At 38.1% G+C, this 11,472-nt stretch overlaps 1 protein-coding gene across 8 annotated transcripts in view; it reads left to right on the top strand.

Annotated features, from left to right (window-relative positions):
- Positions 1-4,067: 4,067 nt before the first annotated feature.
- Positions 4,068-11,472, top strand: part of nrxn2a (neurexin 2a) — a 452,348-nt gene continuing 444,943 nt past the window's right edge. For 4 of the 8 annotated variants that reach the window (XM_056261997.1, XM_056261998.1, XM_056262000.1 and 1 more), the window contains exon 1: positions 4,070-4,423. The gene's annotated coding sequence lies outside the window, so the exon portion shown is untranslated. Of the gene's footprint in view, positions 4,424-11,472 lie in introns of all 8 variants that reach the window. The other 4 variants (XM_056262003.1, XM_056262002.1, XM_056262001.1 and 1 more) reach the window with 2 other exon arrangements.

Genomic DNA, 11,472 nt, shown 5'->3' with positions numbered 1-11,472 from the left:
GATGCCTGAGTTTGAGGTGTCAAACTAACTCAGTGAAACAGTAGGCGTACAATACCCAGATGACCTACTGGATCCGCTGAGATTCTGAAGCGTGCAAAGTGCAAACAATGGACACATTGCATTCCCATAAGGCCACGGGAGCTGAGGAGTCATAAGATTTGAAATGTTATAAAATGGCAGAGAAATGTGAGCCAGGTGGCTCGTTTCAAGGTTAAGCGGTATAAGAAAGATGTTCCTGCATGGTTAAATTATACTTTTTCACACACACACACACACACACACACACACACACACACACACACACACACACACACACACACACACACACACACACACACACACACACACACACACACACACACACACACACACACACACACACACACACACACACAGAGAACTGTCAAGAAGTAAGTCTATGAAGGTAAAAGAGTAGCAATACTCGAGAGCACGTAGATGTGAATTTGAGAACTCGTGGAATAAATATTCGTATTTGTATGTGAACATTTACACTCACAGCTCAGATGTGAAAACCTGTAAAATAAAAATCTGAACTTGAGCGCTGAGATTTGCACTCGCAGACAATAGTCACAAACCTGTATTCTGAATTTGAAGCTGCAGACAAGTAGTCACAAATGTGTAAAATACCATTCACAAAGATACAACGACAGACACAAACTTGTAATACAAATTTGCACTTCATCTAAAATTCAAATTCGCAGTACAACCTCAAATTGGCACTTGCAACTTCTCAAATCTGTCACTGCAAGTTCAAATTTCGCGCCTTGACTTTTGCTACTATTTTCGCGATAGATGAGGTGCAAAACTGATTTGTGCACTTGTAACTCAGTAGTGGCGAGAGAGAGAGGGGGGCGGGAGCGGGGGTGTTCAAAGGAGCCGTTTTATTGGTTGGCGCCTAGCCAATGAAATGGGACTTCTATTGTACGCGATGCTGTCACGAAACCCGCCTCCTCGTGGATGTTCTGAAACGCTAACATGGCTTAATGCATTCGACTGATTTAAAAGAAATGAATGATATTATCAAACTTAGTAAACACCATACTAATAATGCATACTACAGAAAAGCAGATGAGCACAGAATATAAACGCAACACGTTAAATTAAGACCGTATTAAAAGACCAAACTCAGCAAACACCATAAATAAAGCATTCAGAAAAGCAATATGAACGCAACTCCTTTAATTGTACGTTAAGCACTTTCCTCTCATAGAAAACCAAGAAAACACTTAATGAGGCTTAATGGACCAACAGTTATAAAAAAAAAACACAATTCCTTATACATTATTAATAAAACACAGGCAGCTGGTTTATTTGCAATGAACACAAATTTGCTTTCTTTCGTCATATTCTGTTCATCTGCTTTTCTTTAGCATTCATTATTAGTATGGTGTTTACTAAGTTTGATTATCATTTATGTCTTTTAAATCAGTCTAATGCATTAAGCCATGTTAGCGTTTCAGAACATCCACGAGGAGGCGGGTTTCGTGACAGCATCGCGTACAATAGAAGTCCCATTTCATTGGCTAGGCGCCAACCAATAAAACGGCTCCTTTGAACGCCCCCGCTCCCGCCCCCCTCTCTCTCTCTCACCCTCGCCACTACTGAGTTACAAGTGCACAAATCAGTTTTGCACCTCATCTATCGCGAAAATAGTAGCAAAAGTCAAGGCGCGAAATTTGAACTTGCAGTGACAGATTTGAGAAGTTGCAAGTGCCAATTTGAGGTTGTACTGCGAATTTAAATTTTAGATGAAGTGCAAATTTGTATTACAAGTTTGTGTCTGTCGTTGTATCTTTGTGAATGGCATTTTACACATTTGTGACTGCTTGTTTGCAGCTTCAGATTCAGAATACAGGTTTGTGACTATTGTCTGCGAGTGCAAATCTCAGCGTTCAAGTTCAGATTTTTATTTTACAGGTTTTCACATCTGAGCTGTGAGTGTAAATGTTCACATACAAGTACGAATATTTATTGCACAAGTTCTCAAATTCACATCTACGTGCTCTCGAGTATTGCTACTCTTTTACCTTCATACAAGTCCTTCACTTAATTCAGTACATAATGTGAAAGTATACAGAAATAAGAAAAATATGTAAGATTCTTTACAAAGTGCTCTAAATGTACATTCAGCCAGTCAACACAAAATAAAGCCCTGATGCGAAAACAGCTAAAAACCAACAAACAGATAAATAAAAATATATACATGCACACGAAATACTGATTTGATATTAAATTAATGTATTATCTTTATAAAGATGCAAAACACGTTGTCATGGCCAAAGTCTTTGTTTATAAATATTTTACTGTTGAAAACCGTGACTGACTAATCAGAATCAAGTATTTCATAGAGCAAATACAGGATTTTTTTTTTTTTTTTTTTAAGAGCCCTAAACGCCCTAGAGGTTCATGATGAAACTGCAGGGGTTTGTGAAATTTTGATACATTGGCAATAGCAAGTTATATAATGTACATTCATCCGGACATTATTATGTACAGCTACATTTTTAAAGTCACCCTGAATTTTTTTTTACAGAATGTTGCAGTGCTCATTATAAATTATTTATCCATGCACATCTTTAATTTTTTTTCCCAATTTGTAATCTTTAATCAAAAACATTAACCTACCCTCCCCCTCAAAATGGCATAGGCTCTTCATGACGTATGTCTCGGCGGAGGGCAGGACTAAATATCCTCCACAACTGACTGCAAACTGGCATTAGGTTTGTTCGACTTGAAGTGGTGCTGCGCAGACTGATCGTTGTATGATATCAAAGTACCGCGAGAGGGATTCGAAAGCATATAAAGCTGCCTGCTCTCTATCGTTCTCACTATAGTTTCTTTGATATCATACACCGCTCGGACTGCACAGCACTGCTTCAAGTCGAACACACCTTATCACAACTTCCGTTTTATGACGACTTTGGCGTAAGAGCGGGTGCAGACATTGGCTGAATCATTCACTATTCCCTACGTTAGTCCACTAATACAGTTCACTTGAAGGAGTGAATGAAAACGAGTGAGCGAATTCGGACAGCCATTGAGTGTACATCGTTTGTACAATCGTTATTGCAGTGCAATGTGGGATTGAATAAGTGCACTTGATAACGTCCACTATGGTTTCGGACACCACTACAAATGGTTGTCCCCTCAAATAACACCCTATTTGAGGGCATGGGGGCGATTTCGGATTCAGCCATTGAAGCTAGGGTTAAAGTGTCTGCTTCCAGTTATTTTACCTGTACAAAAACAGTCCATTTTACTGCTTTACAGTTTTTCAAAAAATGCTTACACAGTTTTTGAAACTATGGCTCCATTTCTCAAAACTGGAGTGAGTGAATAGTTTCACTGAGTGGGCCTCAACAAGTACCACTTTTAGTGTCTAAGCAATAAAAAAACAAAACTGTAAATTGCAAACCGGTACTTATCATATTATTTTAATTTATTATCACATAAACACATTTGTTTGTAGTGCAAATAGTTTTACTGTTCACTGCACTTTGTAATTCTTCTACTTTACCTAATGAAAGTTTCGCACATTAACAAAAAATAGCTCACTTCCGCATTGCAAAATAAGGTGGATAAATAGATGCATTGCAGACACATTAAAAATGTATTTGAGCTGAAATTAATTTATCGTAGGCTACTAGTAAGAGACAAAAAGAGTTTGTTTGCTCTGATGAGGGGACAGCGTTGCCACGGAGAATTGGTCAAATTTTATATAAATATTTAATTTGAAAACAGCGATTGACCAATCAGAATAATGCAGTTCCATAGAGCCATGTAGCCTAAGTTTTTTATTTTATTTGAGTCCAACATTAAACCAATACATTTAACATAAAATAAATTACAATTACAAATGATAATAAAAAAAACTGTTAATTTTATTATTTATAACATTTATTGAGAGAAACGTTATTTAAATTCCATAGGGTGTTTAAAATAAATATTTGAGTGGTTCGGCAGACCATAAAGGATGGGCACCCCTGGTCTAAACGGATTAAGAGACAGAAGGGGGATGGATGAGACGTTACTGGACATAGTCGGTGGTCTAGATTTTGTAAAAGTAAGTCACATTGAGGCAGCTGTGCCGCAGTCATCCTGTCGTCGGTGAGGTTGGAAGGCGAAGTGCTCGCGCGGGATGATTGGTGAGGTGTTCCACTGACCGCGCCCTCATTTCGCGCCTATAACCGCTACCGGGAGGACGCGCATTGAGCGGCAGATCTGCTGTGTCGTTTCATGCAGGTGGAGTGGCTTGACGCGCTCACACAGCCGTCGTCTGTACGCCAGTGAAAGGGGAGGGCAAACAACCGCATTTCGCGTCTCTGGACTATACAAAAGACCAACGAACAATTTCCAGTGAGAAGTGGGGATAACGCGCGCTCACTTTCAGCCACAAACACAGGTAAGGGCACTTCTGTATCTGCAGATGCTTTTGTCATCAGAATATGTGCTTTCACAAATGCAGGTGATGCGCGGGGCTGGGGAAGTGAACGGATGGTGTTGACTCATAAGTGAAGATGTTATTGTCTGTTCTGTCTTATTGTGAACCCCTCGGAAGTGTATCTTTTTAAATATTCCTCATTGGTGATGGGTTTGTTGAACACCTGCGTGCCAGTATAGCGTTAGTAACGGGCGCTGTACTGATTTGTCCCCATTCGAGTCATGCCATGTGCGGCTCTCAGATGCACGAGAGCGAGCGAGAGAAAAATGGAAAAGCCGTGGGAATAAAACAGCCTTTTGTTTGGATAAGGGGCTATATCAACCTCCGAATGGGTTGCTGATAAAATGTTTGTTTCCGTGGAACAAATTTTTGGAGGGTATTATACATCTGACCCTCTAAACAAGTTCATAAAGGACACATGTAAACATGGTCCGAATAAATTGTTTGTATGACTTCTGAAATAACAGGCGAGGCCTGTGGGAGTGTTTCTGGACATGTCTAATGTTTTAAGATTCACTCTCTTTTATGCATCGTCATTAACAAGTTTAGGGAGTCCATTTCACCACATAACAACATTTCTATAGTGTAAGGCACATTCAAATTACCCAATCAACTCAAATAAATGATGTCATTATTTAGGTTGTTCTAAACCCATATGGTTTTCTTTCTTTTGTGGAAGATGTATTTAAGAATTTCCTGGCTGCTCTCTTTCAAATAATGACAGTGAATTATGACAGAAAATATTAAGCCTCACAGACTTGCATTTCAGTAGTTTTTCAGTGATGCTCATCCCGAACGGTGTATCATCAGTCTAAGTACCAGATCAGTCTAATTTGTGAACAAATCATAGACCTATTTGGATGGGACTGGTTTTCTAAACAATGTTTGAGTTATAATACTTATCACTTGATGTCTGTGATTTCATGTACCAATTCGGACAGGACTAACTGGCTTGGCTCCATCCGAAATGGCAACTTTACTACTAGGCGAAAAAACGAAAGTGACAAAAGTATGTCCGAATTCGCAGTATTCATAAAACGGTATACAAAACCCCCCCCCAGATGACCTCCTACTTCTGGCGAGTTTATGAAGTATGCATACGATGGACGCATTACTATCCCATGAGGCAACGGGAGAGGATTGTGAATGGCAGTGATGAGACACAACTGACGTGATGATGACAACATGGCGAATGTAGTACGTCTGGAATACATTTATACTACAGATATTCATACTATAGAACATACTTTTTTAGCAGTCATGAAGTAATTACTTATTCAAAGTAAGTACCTACACAAGAGAGTATGCGATTTCAGACGCAGCCCTTGTTTCTTATAGAGGTGGGAGTGTGTGTTCAAAAGATGTGGGCGTTACAGAAACATGTGCTGTGCATCACGTATGACGTATATGTCTTTCCACTTATTAATTTATATAATTTTGATTTATTTAAAGCTGCAGTCCGTAGTTTTTCCTCTTTTTCGCCATCTCTGTTCGAAATCTGCAATTGCAGTTATTCGCGGAATGCGGATAATTGCGGTGTCAATACTGTCATTCGGAATCAGATTCTACTTTTTGGATGTATGACCAACATAAGAATTTTCACTGGAAAATGTCATCTGAACAAGTAAGAAACATCCACTTTTGTTCTGACCAAATAAGGGAAAAAAGCATTGCAGTAAATCGCGCTGATTAACGATTGCTTATCATATCACGTCAAACCGTGCAAATTATACTTTGTTCTCAAATTGTTTGTTAACAACATCAGTGTTGCGTGACTACATTTAATGCCCTTCCAATATTTATCCTTGCTTTTGTATGGGTCCGGTTGCAGTCTCTCTTTTTTTTTTCTGTAGCCACTCCGAAGTCTTTTGCATTTTACTACGGGTAAATCACTGGTGATTGTCGTTTGAACCTTTCTGGATCCGCCATCAGATTGATAAGTTTAATTATATCGAGTTCTGTGAGAAAAGGCTATAAATCTCCACCTCCAACATCCTCACACGCAATATAGCCTACTAGCCGAGACTCTTCTTTATGTGTACAGATGTGACGTAATGACTCAATATAGCGTATACTAGCTGAGACTCTTCTTTATGTGTACAGAATGTGACGTAATGACTCAATATAGCTTATACTAGCCGAGACTCTTCTTTATGTGTACGGGTGTGACGTAATGACACAAAGACATGCTCGAATCTCCCGCGGAAATCCACCAGTACCACTGGAATTAAAAACATTATTACAAGCTTACCGTTTTGAATCGAGCTAAGGCAAGCAGATAGTTTTGAACACTGGCTGGTTATGTACTTGCTCAAATTTATTTCGGATAATTTTTAAGCCAAAAAAATTACGGATCTGACACTGATATTATAATGGGCAGTCTTCACAGTTTCTGTGATTTGGCTTCATTTATTAATTAAATTTTTTCGTCGGATCGGAAACCATCCATACTGAAATTAAATGAAAGCATACCGAACATTGGTGCGCAAACTGTAGCTCAGGTAAAAAAAAAAAAACCATGAGAAGCATTAGGATAGTACAATATCCGCAAGACATTCGCATTCGAACAGGATTGGATTTCTCAGAGGACCGTTGAGTTTGCTGAAAAACAGCAGATAATTTGCTTTAGAATTTTTACTGAGGTTGTCGACGGAATTAAAATCGCAAAGTACGTCTGTGAAACAAGAATTTCTCTAACGTCCCCCTGAATACTAGTTCCGCCAGGATAGGACTTAAGTTTTTATGTAATTGACTTGAAAAATTAGTGGGGGAAGACTAGTCTAAGCAGTTTATGCAAATAGTCACAGAATACTTGAAATATAGACTTATTGAAATAGACTATTTTGAAATTTCTATAGTTTTTTACATTTTGCATAATTTTGTCTTTGTTTTGAACAGTTTTTGAACATGAGGCAGAGTACTATAATCAAATTATTATTATTTTTTTATTATTTAAAATTATTTTAATTTAGTTTTTATTATTTTTTATTTTATCAGGCAGTGATGGAGAGTGTCATCAGGTATGGAATGATGGCGTGGTTCGGCAATCTCTCCACACAGTCCAAATCAAAGTTGCAGCGCCTGGTACAGACTGCTATGAAGGTGATGGGGAGGACTGAAAAGCTCTCCCTTCAGTCCATCTATGAGCAGTCTGTACTCAGGCAGGCGTGGAGAGTACTGTTGGACCCGTCCCACATCCTTCAAACGGAATATGAGCTCTTGCCTTCTGGCAGAAGGTACAGAATCCCCAAAACTAAATTGAACCGTTTTAAATACTCTTTCGTACCCACCTCTATCAAAATTTTAAATAGACTTGTACACTGAGGCCTGGGAAGTGTGCAATAACTTGGTGTTCTGCTTGTTGTAATTTGTTGTAATTTTTTATTTTTTTGGTTAATCTTTTATTGGATGTGTCATGAGTGTGTATGTAGTCTACTACAGTATGTGTACGTCTTTAGCTGTTATTTGAATTTTACGTGTATTTATTGTCTGCAGCTACTACTATGCACTACGCACTCTTGAGTCCATGACAAATTTCCAATGACAATAAAGTATATTCTATTCTATAATCAAATTGTCAGTTTTTGCCTCCACTAATCCTGTAGCCCCCATACATTGGTCAACTACAATGGACGTCACTCAGGACATATAAATAATGAAGCCACCAAAATGCTGTTTTGATCCTTTTCGTATCGCCCTCTTGAACATCTGTTGTCTTTTTCTGCCGTTGCCATGTTGCAACCCTCTATTAGCTCTATCACCAACTGTTCTGTGGCAGGGCAGCCAGGGCTGAAGAACTCGATTGTGAGCTGGTGTCAGATAAATCTTTTTGAGCTGTGGTGTGTGTGAAAATCCAGTAGCATTTGCTGTGGGAGACAATACATCATGGATGTAATTAAATTCACTGTTTATTATTAGTATATGATTAACACCACTAATTGCATATGAGTCCCTTGTGTAGTAACTGCTGAGGTGAATCAGTCAAATTGAGTTTTGATAAATGTAGGCCACATTCAGACATGTCTTCCTAAAGTTTACGACTGAGACGAGCTCTAGACAAACTCTGCTTCTCCAGTTGATCAAATCGACAGGACCGCTGCTATTGAAAGGCTTGAGCGATCAATATCACATAATAGTTGCTGTCTGTCAGTGTAATAGGTTAGTTCGACAGTTATATGCAACCATTTACGAGGCTATAAAAACGTGGACACAAAGATGCACATGGTTTTGCTCCGTGCATGAAGACCATTAAATGATTCTTAGCCGTGGAGATACGGTCAGTAATGGAAAAACACCGCTTTGAACATGTTAGGCAGTCTGTGCCGTTTCCGGCTTTGTACCTATAAACAATGAAAGTTTCATGAGCATTTTTAAAACAGTGCTAAAATAAGAAAAGAAAAATTCAAATGTATTCTTTTTTCATGCACCATCGATTATTCATTCGGTTATGCAGCAGCATGGATGTCAAAACAACATCACACCCATCACCAGGAGCTTGACCTAGCTTTCCGTCCAGGTAGCAGTGGGGAAAAAGAGGGGATTTTACCAAGGGGATGCCCACTGCCAGGCCTCACATCTGTGTTTTGCATGGCTCATCGTATTCATCCATAGCTGGAACACGGTAGATGTCACCCCGTAACACCGATTCGAAATCAGTTTTGCAGTTGCTGTCATGGTTGCGGTTTGGATTTGGCCAGGCGAGGCCGGTCCCACTTCAGGAAAATGAGAGGAGAGCAGAAGGGGGGACTAGCATTATCAATAGCCTCCCATGAGTGTTAGGCCTGGGACTAAATCTCATCTCACCAGCTGATAAGGAGTATCGCTGGCCATCATTGGGCTCAGAGATACTGAGAGAGGAGGGGGAGGAAGGAAACCTGGTGGCTTTCCTGATGGACAGGTGGTCTTCCTTTTTCTTTTTTTTCCCTCCCCTGTCTGTACACGAAGGTTGACTGGCTGGTTTGTGAGCCTGTTTTTTTTATTTTTTTTATCGTCCTTCTGTGCTGTCCTTTGGCATCTGTGTATGAGGAACCGTTTTGAAGGGAATGCCTCAGTAAGCCATGTTGGAGACTGTGTTCGGATTGAATTTTGTCTCGTGTAGCTCGCACAATGACCCAGTGTTGGTTAACTGACAAGTTGTCAGATTGTTTGTGCACTGCTTAATTAATTACTTTTTAAAGCATTTTGCAATTAGCATGATGATAGTTCATCAACATTGCCTCATGATGTCTTCCATTGTTATTCTCATGCTGGGTATGAATTAGGCTTACTAGCTGCATGATGATCTATACTTTTATTTAATTATTAATATTAGATGAGCACAAAACAAAAGGAAAACATGCAGTATGATACATTAGGGCTGTGCAATTTTTAACTGAGATTACGATTATTTATTTATGAAATTTGGCATTGTAACAATCTCAAATTGTTATTGATACTGATTTTCTGGATTTCATTCTGACTTCGATTCAGTTAAATTCTACATTGACTTATTTGGGAATACAATAATACAATTGCTCCGTTTACGTTTTCTCTTTAAATTACTAATAAATAAAATAAATCAAAAATAATCAGTAGGGATGCACGATATTTAGTACCATATCATTTTCATCAATTTTTTTTCAAATGATCAGTATTGGCTGTAGGGGCCTATATCAAATATAGTCTGATACTGATAAAAAATAAATGAATATGGATACATTTCTTTGAACATTTATACTGTCATGTGGTGTTCATTTAATCTCTTAGCGAAGGATTTTGAGAATGTAATCTTTTCTCAAAATGAATGTCTGTTTTTTTCATACTGTATATAAAGCGGTGTTCCTCAATTAACTTTTTTACATGTAAATTGATTGATTTAAACATTTTTTTTTGTGATTTATTTAATTTATTAAGACAGCATGGGGGGGGGGGGGGGGGTGATATTGACAAATTATATATCGATATTTTCTGGGATTTTCTCTAACGATTAATTATTAGACAATATTTTTGCTGAGTGTGTTTGTGTTGGAACTTTGGCAGGTCTAGGACTGTCGTAGACAGCCGACTCCTAAACTTTTTGATATTCTTCATCCTCTGTGTGGTGGTCAGTTCACAGCAGTGACAGAATGTTTCAATTGATTTTTACCTAATATGGGCATTTTTACCTTTTTATAAAGCCATTTTTTAAACCTAATTGTATGCATGCATCATCTTTTGTGTCAATTTCATAAATTTAATCAAATTCAATTATAAAAATAAGACACAATAGGGCTGTTACCAATCAAATGAAATCAGTATCAAGAAAATTCATCTTTGCAAAATTGAATATTGATATTTAAAATGATTTAAAACAAGAAAAGATACTTTAAATGTGAAATTGAAACCGCCAGTACGTGGCAGTTAAGTCACTGTTAATGAGCAAATCATCGAGATTCAACCGATTCATTCAAACGGCTGATTCATTCAAGGACAGAAGCATTTGACTATCTTAATCTATCCTAGTCAACTGATTCGTTCAAAAAGCTGATACACTCAGTAACGTGTGTGGCTTTGTTTTGAACTATTTTCGTTGGTGAAATATTTATTTTATATTTAAATATTGAAATACTATTTTCGTTAGTCTTGTTTATTACACTTGTATAAAATCAATATCACATTTTTTTTTATCATGCTGATATTTGGAGAAAAACTGCACTCTTGTGATATTTATTACTAAATGATATAAATAGACTAAATCAAATCTAAATGCTCACCCGCACTAATCTAATCTACAAGACTACATCACGTAGAGTATGCATGTACTCTCTGGGTGTGTGTGAGGGATAGGCTATACTCGATAATGTCAAATCGCACATCGTTAAAACAACAATTACGTTATCGCAGACGATATATATCGCACACCCCTAGACAGCATAAGTCATTTTAAAAAAACAGCCATTTATTGGTTACCACCATAGACTGTAAAAAAAGATGGACGACACCCCTTCGCTCTTGTCCATTGGAGAGAACTGAAGCCGCCAGTGTCCCGATAT

The sequence above is a fragment of the Rhinichthys klamathensis genome, unplaced genomic scaffold, assembly GCF_029890125.1.
Source record: "Rhinichthys klamathensis goyatoka isolate OS25496 unplaced genomic scaffold, OSU_Roscu_1.1 h1tg000191l_1, whole genome shotgun sequence".
Lineage (NCBI taxonomy): Eukaryota > Metazoa > Chordata > Actinopteri > Cypriniformes > Leuciscidae > Rhinichthys > Rhinichthys klamathensis.
This window is presented reverse-complemented; position numbering and strand designations above follow the sequence as displayed.